General features: G+C 38.8%; 1 long non-coding RNA gene across 20 annotated transcripts in view; it reads right to left on the reverse strand.

Annotated features, from left to right (window-relative positions):
* Nucleotides 1-16,021, reverse strand: part of LOC139041699 (uncharacterized) — a 114,983-nt gene that overhangs the window by 96,797 nt on the left and 2,165 nt on the right. For 17 of the 20 annotated variants that reach the window (XR_011497396.1, XR_011497382.1, XR_011497400.1 and 14 more), the window contains exons 3-4: nucleotides 15,818-15,873; nucleotides 101-195 (exon numbers count right to left, since the gene is read on the reverse strand). This is a non-coding gene — a long non-coding RNA (uncharacterized lncRNA). Of the gene's footprint in view, nucleotides 1-100; nucleotides 196-5,877; nucleotides 13,494-15,817; nucleotides 15,874-16,021 lie in introns of all 20 variants that reach the window. The other 3 variants (XR_011497384.1, XR_011497385.1, XR_011497390.1) reach the window with 1 other exon arrangement.

Here is a 16,021-nt window from a genome sequence, read left to right on the forward strand (position 1 = left end):
TTATCAGGTATAAGGCGTTACATTGATTCCTTATGTTTAAAACAAAAAGGCAAACCATTTTCTGGTAGCACATAGGGCTATAATGAACATTAAAACCAACCTTTAAATAGAAAACTTTATTTTTAGATGATCCAGGGGGTCTTTCTTCCAAGATCAGCCTAAGATTTTTTCGGAGGAAACTGTATTCTCATTGTCCTGAAATTTGAAGCAAGAAAATTCAATCATTTAAGACCATTTGCCTATTCTTACTTGTTGATGAGAAATCCCCACTACTGCCACCCTTTTAGCCTCTGAAGGGATTGTAAGCTTTGTCTTGATTTGATGGCTGAACAATAAAATCTACCAAAGGCACGTTTTCTAAGCCTTGTCTGGCTCTACCCAGTAGAAAAGTGTGAGCTACTGTTCTATCAAAACTAATTGAATTTTAAATCTACAACTAAGTCTCAATTACCAAGGTTAATGGGACTACATGCATACATAATTCTCTCTTACATTTAGACAGTGCTTTTAACTTCTTCAAAGCACTTTTCACAGTACTGCATATATAAAACAGACGCATTTTTTTAAATCCACAAATAAGGTAACAAATAAATCTTAAGATCAATAATTTCAACTTTGTACCTGTCAAAAGCTATTAGAACTTGCAAAATTGTCTAATAGGACTTTCATTGCCCTACTCTCCTCTCGACCCCTCTCAACTAAGGAAGGTACCCGCTCACATCTTTTGCTTTCAACTTAAGCTAACACATAAAATCCATTATCAAACCCCAAGGAATGCTCCCAATTATTGTCTTGGACCCTTCATTTCGCTTTGCTTTTTTTTTTTTTTCCAACTCTCTATTTCTGTTTTTACCTGGCTGGCACTGACTTGCTTGACTTCTCTTCTCCTCTCAGCTTCTGGCTCTGTGCTCCCCCTTTAGACTTGATGAGTAATTTTGGTTTTCCTGCTTTTCACCTTTGGCACCCCTTCAAAAATGGGTTAGGTTTATCTTCCGGCTCTTTCTACTTCTGACTGCTTGGAAGTTTGGATCATACTTAGCCAAGTTTTGATCCCAGGACCTTTCCCTGGCTTTGACCTGTCTCAGTGGCATCTGTGCTGGGCTTGACTCCTCCAGGTGAGGGCGTCGGCAAGAGGGAGGATCAAGCAAAGATCAAGCAAGGAAACAGGAAGAACATCTGGCTCAGCTTAAACTGTGCAGGGCACTGAGGCCTTGCTGGCCGTCCAGTCTCTGCCTCCTTCTTCCTCTGCTGCTTTCATTCCCTCCCATCTCTGACTCTCAATTTTTATTAAGTTTCCACCTTCTGACTGGTCAATCCTCTTCTAGCATCCCTTTGTAACATTGAAATGGGAGTGGGAGTGCTATCCATTAGCCAAAATAAGTTCGATAGCTGGGAGAAACTGCTGAATCTCTGGTGTCTTTACAGCACTTATCAAATCCCAATTAACCATATTAGTTGGCAAACTGCTCTGGCTTCCCAGGGAGTCAGCTGGTAGGTGAGTCAATAAATATCTGTCAGACGAATGGATGCACACACACTAGTTGTGTAGCATGGCATCAGGTACTTTAAATAATACCAAGTATAAGACTTCATCCTTGGCTGAAGGAGGACATCTTCTCACGGCCATTCACAAAAGGACTCTTTGGAAATATCACCAAGCGCTAGACCAGCTTCGCTATTTCTTCTAGAAAACAAGAAGAAATCTCTTGTTTCAAGAGATGTTTGTGTCATCTCTTAATGCACAACTGGCTTCACGTGGGCAAAAGGGCACCTGAGCAAAGCCCTGGTTAAAGCATAACAGACACCCTTGGGCTAATGAACTGTCGAAGGTATTAGTGTCGGCGGATTTTCTACACAACTGCTTTGTAAACAGCAACACGCATAAACCATAAACAAGGAGAATGAAGTGAGCACCCACAGACCCACCACTCATGTCAAATCCTACAGTGTTGATATCACCCCAGAAGCCTCCACTCTCCTGTCTGATAATCTTTCACTTACTTTTCTTTATAATTTCATCACCTTTATAAACTCCCATAAAACATTTAGTTATATCCAGTTTGGGCATCAAAATAGATTAAAAACAACAATTGCAGGTGCATTCAACATTGGACATGAAAAACTGGTTTTTTAATAAGATACTTGAAGTGTACAATTTCCGTAGGTGATCAAGACATTTACTCTTTCGTCCACTTTTATGTTTGCTGACTGCCAATCACTCTACTCCTTAATATTTCAAAGGTATTTTTGCCAAAGCTGCCTTTTGTCTTACACTAATGCTTTCACGGACTCAACTGAATTTTGAAGGAGACTGAGCTCATCATGATGAAATAGAGGTTGATATTCCATAACCATCACTGTAATTATTCCTAATTTGTACTTTGCTTCAAAAACTCTCTTCCCTTGCCCCCTAAAGTCTGTACTTTCAAAATAGTATCTACAGCTTTAATTATACCTGACAATAAACTACACTCACCACAAAATCTTGTCAATCATGGTGTACGTTACTATCTTCAAATATCCTGTTCTTTTAAAACTGCATTTATATCAGGTTCCCAAAGAGTTACAATATTAGCAATGAATGTTTTAACTGTTTCTGTAATTACTGTTGGTAATTACTACAAATCAAAGTTGTACAAACTTTGGATTGGAGGCTGGTTGAATTATCTACCAAACTGGGGTGAATGGTCCTTTAATCAACCGTATACTGAACAAATCTACAGAGTAAAAACTGAGATGGAATTTGAGTGACTTGGTGTCCATCGAGAATCAAATCTGATGCTGTAGTGTTAACAAGGGACTTCAGGTCCAGAATAATTCTGTTAATCACACTTCTTCCAAATTAGTCAGTTAATGTTGTGGATCCTGATGAGACAGGATTTAGGAAGGCAGAGAGCGGTGGGGAATGCTCCTGGTGATAGGATCCTTAGAGCAAAGGACAGAAGACAAAAGGAGAAGGCTGTATTCGTGAGAAGTGATCTGGACCATAAGCGCTATAATTATAAGCTTATAATGTCGCCACACTGCTTTCTGTAATGTAATATTTTTGTTGTCTGTTATTTTCCTTGATTCAGGTTTTGTATTTTTCATGATGCAATAGTGAGATCTAGTCTCATTTTTCTGTGTATTTGGATACATTGAGTAGAGTGCTCTGGCTGAGTTAATGGTTTCACATACGGGAGACATGAGAAACAAGAGTGGCAAGGAAAGTTAGGTCAGATTATGAAAATTCTTAAATTGTTTATATTGGACTTAATCCTTCAGAAGTCATTTAGTTGTTCTCTTTTCTTTTTTCGTAATTGAGAGCACCATGAGGAAAGGAGTGTTTCTGATGATTTATTTCATTTTATTTCTTTCTCTTTTCTTGGAGGAAGATTGGCCCTGAGCTAACATCCGTGCCCATCTTCCTCCATTTCATCCGTGGCTCGCCTGCCACAGCATGGCCTGATACGCAGTGTATAGGTCTGTGCCAGAATGGGAACCTGCGAACCCCAGGCCGCGAAAGGGGAGCACACAAACTTAACCACTACACCACCGGGCTGGCCCCATTTTTGATGATTTCTAAGGGGTAAAAACTAGGCAGGGAGATTAGGTAAGATGATATAGCAAAAATTCAGGCTTTAAGAAATAAGGTTAGACTAGGCTCGCGATGGCGGCCATGGATTGGAAAGGAAGGAAGGATGGATGCAGCATCCTAAGGGAAAAATTTGCTTCTTTCCCTTTGTCTTTTCAGCCATTTGGGCTTAATGATGTTCAGTGCTCCTGATTTATTTCCCTTCCCATTTATATTTTCCTTCTTCCCTTGATAATCTACTTTTGCTTTCCCATTTTTCCCTCTCTTCTCTCCTTTGCTTGCATTCTTATCACCTTCCCTTATAGGACGATGACTGAATCAGGCAAGTAGACATCAAATGGGAGATCTGAGTAGAAACTAACTGTAAGATTTACTAATTAGAGTATGTTGCTGCTAAAAACATTTTTTTTTAACCTTTCATCTGCAGTTAAAAAGAAGAAAAGAAAGGTGAGGAGGCAAAAAAGGAGTAGAGAGGAAAAGGGAGAGACTCATTTATCCATTCATTCAAGAAGTGCTGTGTTTCCAGAGAAAGAGAGAGTGCCAAAGAGATAGAGAAAATACCACACAATAATTTCTGTTATTGTAGTTGTATCATCTATTTCCCCTTCTAACTCAGTTGGGTAAAGTAGAGATGCCAGATGGGAGGCTAAAGACTAAGGTGAGATGGGCAGTCTCCTTCCCTCCCTTATTGCCTGCTGCTTCTCATATCAAAAGATGGAGTCTACATCCCTCCCCCTAGGCCTCAGTGACTGGCTCAACCCATAGGATGCTGTGGAGGTGACTTTCTGGGACTTCTGAGGCTAGGCTGTAAGAAGCCTGGTCTTTTGGAATATTTCCGCTTGGGATGCTTTCTTTTGGAACCCAGCCACCACTTTGAGAGATGCCCAAGTCACATGAAGAGGCCACATGCAGGCCCTCCAGTTGGCAGCCCCGAATAAGATAACAGCCAGCATCCTCAGCAAACACAGAAATGAACCATCTTGACATCCAGCACAATAGAGGCAAAGAGGATTGCAGCCCAAGCTGACATCTGACTGTACTTCCTAGGAGACCCCAAGCAAGAACTGCCCAGCGAATCCCAGCCAATCCACAGAACAATACGAGACAAGAACAAGTTACTGTTTCAAGCTACTCCACTTTGTTGTGGTTTGTTATACAGCAATAGATAACTTTTCTCATCCTTACACGAGACACAAAGAATATCGAAAGTTTGAAGATTCATAATGCCACCCGGAATGCATGTATATTTTTTACCTATTTCTTTCCTTTTAAAGGTCACTTTCTTATTCATTAACCTGGAAATTGGAATTTGAATTGACCTTGATCAGAAATCCTAAGAAATGCTTAAGCAAATATTTTAAGCACTATCATATTTTGAGTACTAGTTCAGGATAAAGTGGCATTGATGTGACAAGAATAATGGATGTGTAATTAGAAGATGGAGTTTAAGTCCTAGTTCTGTCATTTATTACTGTGTGGCCTACAACAAGTTATTTAACATTTCTGCTTCCTAGTTTCCAATGCTATAATGTAATCGAAGGTATTTAGTGATGCATGACAAAACACAGACATTCAGTGAATTTCCATTTCTTTCCTTCCTATGAAAGTCCTGTACTCATAAGTGCAACCATATCAGAGCCTATCATACTGCTTCCTAAAACTAAATATTTTTATTATGTATCCAATATTTCCCTTGATAACTATTTCAGAAGCTTCCATAGTGTTGCCTTTACTAGTGTGATCTGCCTCACTTTTCCTGTGGGACAGTTTACTTAATAGATTTTGGGGACTCATTCTGTTGCTGGATTCTTACAAAGACTCTTTTGTGATAACCTTCTTTGGTTTTCAAGGACATGACCCTGTTTCTCGAGTGTGGTTCCCTACTGTAGCATAAATGTTAACAAGTTAAATGCATATCACATAAGAATTTTAGTTGTTCATCATATGTTTATGTATTGAAATATAGAGTCGAATTGATATAATTGGTAACATTACCCATTTGCTTTGATTTGAGATGTCAAGTGATTGAAAAAATTTTTAATTCAGAATTGAATTACCTTGCTTATTTGAATTTCTCATTTTTGCGTAATTAGGATGAACTAATTTAATTTGCAGTTATCCTTAAATGACTTAACTGATGTCTGCTGAGGTTCTCAAGGCCACAGGATTATGGAGTCATGCTGAACGTCACTCTGTCTCTTAGGCTTGGAAGTACAAGGGCACCTTGTGAAGCCTGGAGACAGCAGTTACAAGCTTGATTTTTTCTCCATTAATCTTTTTTCTTTCTGTTTTGTCCCCCTCACCTCACTCTAGGCTGCTGCATGTTTCCCAGAAGCACCACACGTTGCATTTGGAGGTGGTCCTTTTCCAACTTTGTTCTGATTTTATGTCATTTTCACTTGGTGTTGAGCTCGCATCTCAGTTCTGCAAAGGAAAGCTGGTAACTTATGGTTGGAATCCCCAAGACAGTGCTCTTTATAGAGACTGAGGGTCCTTTAGCAAATACTGCTTTTCGATGATGCATTTTAATAAGCCTTTTAAAAATCTGGATACCAGACTACCGGCTAGGGTACCTGGAACCAATAATTTTAAAATACTGTTTTTCAAACAGCAGGTCCTGACCCATTAGTGGATTATGAAATAATTCTAGAGGGTGTGACAAGCACTTAAAAAACAATGAAACAAAATGGAATAGATGATATTAGAGTGTATTACATGTAAAAAGCTAAGAACAGTTTCATAAAATTTTTATATTCTTTTGGTGTGTGTGCGTATATACTGATTTACGATAAAAAATAATTCATAGATTTTCTTCGTGAGTTGCCATCAAAAGAATTTGAAAGTCACTGCCATGGATTTCAAGTTATCTGAAACAGTTTTGTAATATAGCAGTTTGAAATGAAGCCCCAACAATATATGTAACAAATAAAAGTGTAGATAGGTTTTAGTTGCAAATTTTAAAGGGATTGGCAAGTTACTTTTCCTGAGAAGTCTAGCCCTGGGATGACTGGGTATATTCCAAAGGGCCAGGAACCAGTTATCCCAATAAACGGTAGGAGCCTAAATGCTCTCTCCCTGGGAGGCTCTGAGGTAACGTTCCTCATCTCACTTGTAATGTGGCTGTTGCCCTGCTGCAGCGGCTGTTGGAAGTACTGTGTGTTCCCTAACCAGATCAGAAGGACCCAGTTTTCCCAAGGTCTTGGTCTGCCAGAAAGATGGCGTTGCACTTCTCCCCGATTTGTGGGACCTGCACCCAGCTTGGAGAGCGGGAAAACTCCAGCCCTTAACTCCCCTCTTTGCTAGGGAACCACGTTTTCCTTCCCACTGGGTCCTTGGAAGATGGGAAGAAGCAGTAAGGTTACTTGTGTTTTATCCACACCATGGGAGTCTGTGTTTTTGTGTGAAGGCTGACTCATGTGGAGGAAAGTTCTATGCCTAGAATTATAAAATTAATGCTAATCAGAATAATGCAGCATCCCACTTTCGATCTGCTAATGAGCTTTGGGGAGAGATGGCACATCTTCCTGCAGCTGATGGATGCCGCTTTTAGAGGATCTACAACGTCCTCCCCATGTCTTCACTCAGCTGGGCTAACACACTTCAGAACCAAAAGAATCCTCAGGGCAGGATGGGACCCCTTGCTTTTCTGGTTCTTGTCCCTTGAATTTTCCAAACTTCTCCTCACTTTTCAGTCTACTCTCTCTGCCACTAAAATGGCTGCCTATTAAACTCATCAGTGGAATCTGCCATACTGTGTCACTTAAACTTTTTCCATCTGCTTATGGTTTTTACTTTTTTTTCATAGAAAGCCCTGACCTGAATCTCTACTCTTCTTTTCTAATGCTTTCATTTTGACCTTACTACTGCTGAAAATCAACCAAACTCATTCATCACTGTCCCTCCCCCCAATCTCCATTAACATTATCCTGTTATCCAGGTTTTTAACATACACTCAAGAGATTGTCAACAAAAATGGACTAAACCTTTACATGGAACTTCTTTGCCCCCACATGGGACATTTTCAAGAATAGGAGCTTTCAGATGAATTAACAATGTGGATAAATTTGTTACCAACGCTAGGCTCTCATTCTAAAATATTTTCTACAGCTCAAAACATGGCATAAGGCAGATTCCTATTTAAGAGAAAGGGCCTTCTTTTAAGTTGCCTTGAAGATTCTGAGGCTGTCCTTAAGAGCAGTGCTATGAGAGGATAGGAGGCACAATCTCAGTCACCCCAAGAGTTAATTTAAATGGAGAAGGTGGGATGGTTTCCCAAAGCACTGGAATTGATTTTTCCCTGAGTCTCTCCATAGTTGTAGATTCTGATAATCACAGAATATAGAGAAGGAAGAAACTTGGTGTTCCTTCTAACTGCCTCATTTCACAAACCAAGACATTGAGGATCAGAGACATGAGGTCATTAAAGTCATCCAGTTACTTGGTTGCTTACTTTGACTAGGGTGGTTTCAGAAAGGATGCAGAAAAGTACAAGTATTTGAGAGCTACGTAGGGACTGTATTAATCAACACTGTAATAATCAGCTCTGTGCCCTTGGTGCTGCGACAGCTGGGGGTCCACTGCTGCAGCTGAGAAATAAAGTGTGAGGAAGAAACAAAAACTGAGGGAGTCCATCGCCACTAGACCTGCCTTATAAGAAATGTCAAAAAGAGCTCTCCTGTCTGAAATGAAAAGGCAAAGGATACAAAGCTTTAAACAAGTTGATAAACAGATAAAATCAGAAAACTGCAACTCTGTATCAGAACATGTTAGTAAACAATTATGATGTAAAGGTTAAAGGGAAAGAAAGCATTAAAAATGACAATAACCATTCCAATTTGGTAACAAATTCACAATACAGAAAGAAATAATGTTGATAACAAAAACAGCAAGGGAAGAAGAAAAGGACAGAACTTGCCTAGTCAAATGAAGCAAAAATGCTATCAGCAGGAAAAGAACTATCTCATCTGTGAGACCTTTTATACAAACGTCATGGTAACCACAAAACAAAAATTCAGGGCAGAGTCACGAAACATAAAAAAAGAGGAAACTGAAAAACACATCACCAAAAACCGTCAAGCTGAAATTGTAGTGAGAAACACAAGGATAAAGAAACAAAGGAAATACAGAGCAACCATAAAACAAAAGATAAAATGGCAATACTAAGTCCCTATACATCAATAATCATCCTAAATGTAAATGGATTGAATGCACCAATGAAAAGACAGAGAGGCTGGACAGATTAAGAAAAAGACCCAGAAATGTGCTGCCTCCAGGAGACCCATCTCAGCTCTAAAGAAAAACATAGGCTCAGAGTGAAGGGGTGGAAGATGATACTCCAACCAAATGACAACCAAAAGAAAGTGAGTGTAGCCATAATTCTATCAGACAAAATAGACTTCAAGCCAAAAAAAGACAAGAGACAAAGATGGGCATCATATAATGATAAAGGGGATAATCCATCAAGAAGACATAACATTTATTAATATATATGCACCTAACGTGGAAGCACCAAAGTCTATAAAAGAACTATTAACAGATCTAAAGGGAGAAACTGACAGCAACACCGTAAGAGTAGGGAACTTTAATACCCCACTTACATCAATGGATAGGTCTTCTAGAGAGAAAAATCAACAAAGAAACGTTGACCTTAAATGAAACACTAGACCAGATGAATTGAATAGACACATATATAATATTCAATCCAAAAGCAGCAGGATATACATTTTCTCTCAAGTACACATGAAACATTCTCAAAGATACACTGTTTGTTGGGAAACAAAACAACTCCCAATAAACTTAAGAAGACTGAAAAGATATCAAGCATCTTTTCCAACCACAATGGTATGAAACTAGAAATCAACCACAAGGAGAAAGCTGGAAAAGTCACAAATATGTGGAGCCTAAACAACGTGCTATTCATTAACTTTTGGAACAACAACAAAATTAAAGGAGAAATGGAAAAATATCCGGAGACAAATGAAAAGGAAAATACAGTGTACCAAAATCTATTGGATACAGCAAAAGCAGTACTAAGAGGGAAGTTCCTAGCAAAACAGGCCTACCTTGAGAAACAGGAGAAATCTCAAATAAACAATCTAACAATACATCCAAAAGAATCAGAAAAGAAGAAAAATGAAGTGCCCAAAGTCAGGAGAACAAAGAAACTACTAGAAATCAGAGCTGAAATAAATGACATGGAGACTAAAAGACAATAGAAAAGATCAGCGAAACTAAGAGCTAGTTCTTTGTAAATATAAACAAAATTGACAAACCTTTAGGTAGAATAGGAAAAAAAGAGAGAAGCCTCAAATAAATAAAATCAGAAAGAGAAGAAATCACAAGCAATATAACAGAAATACAAAGGATTACAAGAGTATTCTTTCTCAATGTTATAAACTACAGTAACAAAATGAAGAATAAAAATAACATGATCATCTCAATAGATGCAGAGAAAGCATTTGACAACATTCAGCACACATTTATGATAATAACTCTCAATAAAATAATTATAGAAGGAAAGTACCTCAACATAATAAAGGCCATATATGACAAACCAACAGCTAACGTTATACTCAATGGTGTAAACTGATAGCTATCCCTCTAAGAGCCAGAACAAGACAAGGATGCCCATGTTCACCTTTCTTAGTCCTAGCCAGAGCAATCAAGTAAGAAAAATAAATAAAACATATTCAAACTGGAAAGGAAGAAGTAAGACTGTCATTACTTGTGGATGACGAGATTTTACATATAGAAAACCCTAAAGAATCCATCAAAAACTAAAAACAAACTAGCAGAAAAAAAGAATCAAGAATACAATCCTGTTTACAATCACAACAAAAATAATTAAGTGGGTAGGAATAAATTTAACCAATGAGGTGAAAGACCTATAAAACTATAAAACACTGAAAACTATAAGACATTGTTGAAAGAAATCAAAGAAGACACAAAGAAATAGAAGGATATTCGGTGCTCATGGATTAGAAGAAATAACATAGGGAAAAGTCCATATTACCTAAAGCAATCTACAGATTCAATGTAATCCCTATCAAAACCCCAATGACATTTTTCACAGAAATAGAAAGAAGAATTCTAAAATTTATAGGAAACAACAAAAGTCCCCAAAGAGCCAAAGCACTCTAGAGAAAAAAGAACAAAGCTGGAGGCATCACATTCCCTAATTTCAAAGTATACTACAAAGCTGTATTAATCAAAACAGCACAATACTGGCAGAAAAACAGACACAGATCAATGGAAAAGAATTGATAGCCAAGAAATAAACCCATACATTTAGAAACAGCCAATTTTCAACAAAGGAGCTAAGAACATACAATAGAGAAAGGAAAGTCTCTTCAATAAATACTGTTGGGAAAACGGACAGGCACACACAAAAGAATGAAAGTAGACCATTATCTTACACCATGCACAAAAATTAACTCAAAATGGATTAAAGACTTGAATGTAAGACCTGAAACCATAAAACTCCAAAGAAGAAAACGTAGGCAGTAAGCTCTTTGCTATCATTCTTAGCAGTATCTTTTTGAATATGTCTCCTCAGGAAAGGGAAACAAAAGAAAAAATAAGCTAATGGGACTACATCAAACTAAAAAGCGTCTGTATGGCAAAGGAAACATCAATAAAATGAAAAGACAACCTAACAATTGGAAGAAGATATCTGCAAATCATTTATCCAATAAGGGGTTGCCATCCAAAATATATAAAGAACTCAACAACAAAAGAACAAACTTAGTCAAGAAATGGGCAGAGGATTTGAACAGACATTTTCCCAAAGATATACAGATGGCCAACAGGCACATGAAAAGATGTTCAACATCACTAATTATTAGAGAAATACAAATCAAAACCACAACGAGATATCACCTCATGCCCATCAGAATGGCTATTATTAAAAAGACAAGAAATAAGAAGTGTTGGAGAGGGGCCAGTGCCATGGCCGAGTGGTTAAGTTCATGTGCGCTACTTCAGCAGCCCAGGGTTTTGCCGGTTTGGATCCTGGGCCTGGACACGGCACCACTCATCAAGCCATGCTGAGGTGGCATCCCACACAGCACAGCCAGAAGGACATACAACTAGAATATACAACTATGTACTGGGAGGGTTTTGGGAGAACAAGAAGGAAAGAAAGGTAGACAACTGATGTTAGCTCAGGTGCCAATCTTGACAAAGAAAACAGAAGGGTTGGAGAGGATGTGGAGAAAAGGGAGCCCTCATACACTGCTGGTGGGAATGTAAATTGGTGCAGCCACTGTGGAAAACAGTACAGAGATTCCTCAAAAACTTAAAAATAGAATGACCAGGCATGACATCAGCATCACGGCAGAGTGAGCTCTTCCCTTAGACTCTCCTCCCTAAGAAACAATGAAAAGGACATTCATAAACCAACAGAGGACAGGCACACAACACAAAAGACATCTGAGAGACCCACGCAGCCATATGTCTGAAGGTGGAGGTGCTGGACCCCCCAGGAGGAAGAAGGAGGAAATAAGGGGATCTCCTCTCCCTCCCCAGCAATGACCTAGGGCACAGGACCATGCACAGCTCTGAGAAAAGAGGGGGCTGGGGGGAGACTCTGTGGGAATGCCTTCGCTCTCCAAGTTCCCTCACATCCCATAGGAAAGCTCCACAGAGGAGGCTAAGCTATTGTGGGGTTGTCTTCATGAAGCCAGCACGCCAGGAGGACAGACAGTGAGGACAAAGAGAGAACACCCACGGGATCGCACATGTAAAAAAAGTGCCCCTCCCCCTGCTGGGCTCACAAGCTCAGCCAGTCAGCCAGAGCAAGGGGCCCCCTCTAGAGTGCCCGTGCATACATTAGCAAAGCAGCAGCTACAAGCAGGCAATCGCAGATGGGTCCTGTCAGCATAGATTCCAAAGGACAAGCACAGATACCAGGGATCACAGCAGGCTCAGAATACACAGCTCCTGAACCTCCTCCAGTGGTGGCAGGTGGAATCTGCAACCAGATACTATCTATGTGAAGGCACAAACCAACCCCATCAAATAGTATGAAGAAATATATTAATGTCAAGACCAGAAGGAAAATGAAAAGCACCTAGAAATCAATCCTGAAGGCACACAAATTTACAATGTAAACAACAGAGAATTCAAAATAGCTAACATTAAAAAACTCAACGAGTTAGAAAGAAAATTCAGATAGTTCAATTAAATCAGGAATAAAATTAATAACAGAATACTTCACAAAACAGATTGACCCTATAAAGAGAAACCAATCAGAAATGTTGGAGATGAAAAACACAATGAGAGAAAGAAAAATCTGGATACCCTGAATTACAGAGCTGACATTATGGAAGATGGAATTAGCAATCTGGAGGACTGAAATATAGAAAGGCTTCAGATGGAGGAGGAGAGAGAATTAAGACTAAAAGGATATGAAGAAATTCTCTGAGAAATATCCGATTCAATTAGGAAATGCAACATAAAAACTATGGGTATTATAGATGGAGAAGGGAGGGAGAAAGGAGCAGAAAGTCTGTTCAAACCTGGGAAAGGAGCTGGAATTACAAGTAAATGACGCTAACAGAACTTCTGATTACATCAATGTAAAAAAGACCTACTCCAAGGCATAGAGTAGGAAAACTGGCAAAAGTCAGTGACAAAGAAGAAATATTGTTAAAGGCAGCAAGGCAGAAGAAAATAACTTACAAAGACCATATCAAACTTTCAGGAGATTTCTCAGCAGAATCTTTACAGGCTACGAGAAGGTAGAATGAGATATTCAAAATTCTGAAAGACAAAAACCTTCAGCCAAGAATACTCTATCCAGGGAAAAATATCCACAGATATGGTGGAGAAATAAAAACTTTCCCACATAAAAAAAAGCTGAGGTAGTTCATCGCCACAAGACACCCCAAACAGGAAATGCTAAAGCAGACCTTCATACCTGAAAAAGAAAAAAAAGAGTTCACAAAGCCTTGAGCAAGGAGATAAATAGGCAGCCAAAGTCAGAAAATTGCAGATCTCTACCAGAACAGGTTAGCAAAAACTTAATTATGACATTAAAGATAAAGGGAAGGAAAACATCAAAAATAACTATAATCTTGTGATTTTAACCACAAAATCACAACACAAAACAGAATATGTTATGACCAACAAATCAGAGGAAGAGGAAAGGGATGGAACTGGCTTAGACCAAGGAAATAAGAGGCTATCAGAAAATGGTATATCTCATCTATGAGATTTTTTATACAAACCTGATGGTAACCACTAAACAAATAATCAGAACAGAGACACAAATGATACAAAAAAAAGAAAACTGAGGGGCTGTCCCAGTGGCATAATGGTTAAGTTCGCATGCTCTGCTTCAGCCACCCAGGGTTTGCAGCTTCAGGTCCCAGGCACAGACCTATGCATCTCTCATCAAGCCCTGCTGTGCTGGCATCCCACATACAAAAAACAGAGGAAGATTGCCACAGATGTTAGCTCAGCAACAATCTTCCTCAAGCTAAAAGAGAGGAAGATTGCTTACAGGTGTTAGCTCAGGGCCAGTCTTCCTCACACACAAAAAAGAGAACACTGAGAAAACCATCATAGAGAACTACCAAACTGAACTGGCAGTCCAAAATACACAAGGCGAGAAACAAGGGAAATACAGAACTGGAAAACAAGTGATAAAATGGCAGCATTAAGCCCTTATATATAAATAATCACTCTAAATGTAAATGGATTGAATTCTCCAATCAAAAGACAGAGTGGTGGGATGGATTGAAAGACAAGACTCATCAATATGCTGCCTCCAGGAAACACTCTTAGCTCTAAAGACAAACACAGGCTCAGAGTGAAGGGACGGAAGATGATACTCTAAGCTAATGGCAAACAAAAGAAAGCAGTTATTGCAATACTTATATCAGACACAGTAGACTTCAAGATAAAAAAGGCAATGAGAGACAAAGAGGGGCAGTATATAATGATAAAAGGGATGCTCCAACAAGAAGACATAACACTTATAAATATACGTGTCCCCAACAAAGGAGTACCAAAGTACATAAAGCAACAATTAACAGACCAAAAAAGAGATATGAACAACAAGATAATAATAGTAGGGGACCCCAACACTCTACTTACATCGATGGATAGATCATCCAGACAGAAAGTTAACAAGGAAATAGTGGAATTAAATGAAAAAACTAGACGAGATGGACTTAATAGATATATATGGAACATTCTATCCAAAAATAGCAGAATACACATTCTTCTCAAGTGCACATGGAGCATTCTAAGGACAGACCATATGTTTTGAAACAAGACAGGCCTCAATAAATTTAAGAAGATTGAAATCACATCAAGCATCTTTTCTGACCAAAATGCTATGAGACTAGAAATCAGCTACAGGAAAAAAGCTGGGAAAGTGACAAATATGTGGAGACTACACAACATGCTACTGAACAACCAATGGGTCATTGAAGAAATTAAAAGAGAAATCAAAAAATATCTGGAGACAAATGAAAATGAAAATACACCACACCAACTCATATGGGATGCAGAAAAAGTGGTCCTATGAGGGAAATTCATAGCAATACAGGCCCAGCTTAAAAAACAAGAAAGATCTCAAATAAGCAATCTTAAAATACAGTTAGAAAATGAAGAACCAACAAAGCCCAAAGTCAGCCGAAGGAGGGAAATAAGAAAAATCAGAGCATAAATAAATGAAATTGAAACCAAAAAAAAAAAACAAACAAACAGTGGAAAAGATCAGTGAAACAAAGAACTGGTTCTTTGAGAAGATATGCAAAATTGACAAACCCTTAGCCTGACTCTCTAAGAAAAAAAGAGACAAGGCTCAAATAAATAAAATTAGAAATGAAAGAGGAGAAATTACAACAGATACCACAGAAATATAAAGGATTATAAGAGAATACTAGGAAAAACTATATAGCAACAAACTGGACAATCTAGAAGAAACAGATAAATTCTAAGACTCATACAACTTCCCAAAACTGAATCAAGAAGAAACAGAGAATCTGAATAGCCCAATCACAAGTAAAGAGATTGACACAGGTAGCTTAGTGGGAAACTACTTCCCCTGACAAGGTTACCCACTCAAAGCTAACAGCTTACATCACAATTAATAGTAAAACACCGTATATTTTTCCTCAACACTGACTTGATTTCTACTATTTCTACTTCTCCTTTTCCTTTAATGTGTGGATCCTGCTAAACCTTATAAATCCATTACAATATAAAGTGGGGAATGAATAAAGAGCTCACCTGAGGGATGTGCACTTTCTGTGGCTCCTGGGCGAGTACAGAGGACTGTGGTTCAGCTGAGGGGACAGAAAGAAGACAGGGGTCCTGAGATTTAGCTGTCTTACCGCTCTTAGATTCACCTCCTCAAATCTCAGCACCCCAGTTGGGGATCATCCTCCCCATAGGCACAGGGCCCTCTGGGCCTTGAAAAGGCACAAGAAGGAT

Source organism: Equus asinus, chromosome 23, assembly GCF_041296235.1.
Source record: "Equus asinus isolate D_3611 breed Donkey chromosome 23, EquAss-T2T_v2, whole genome shotgun sequence".
Classification (NCBI taxonomy): Eukaryota; Metazoa; Chordata; class Mammalia; order Perissodactyla; family Equidae; genus Equus; species Equus asinus.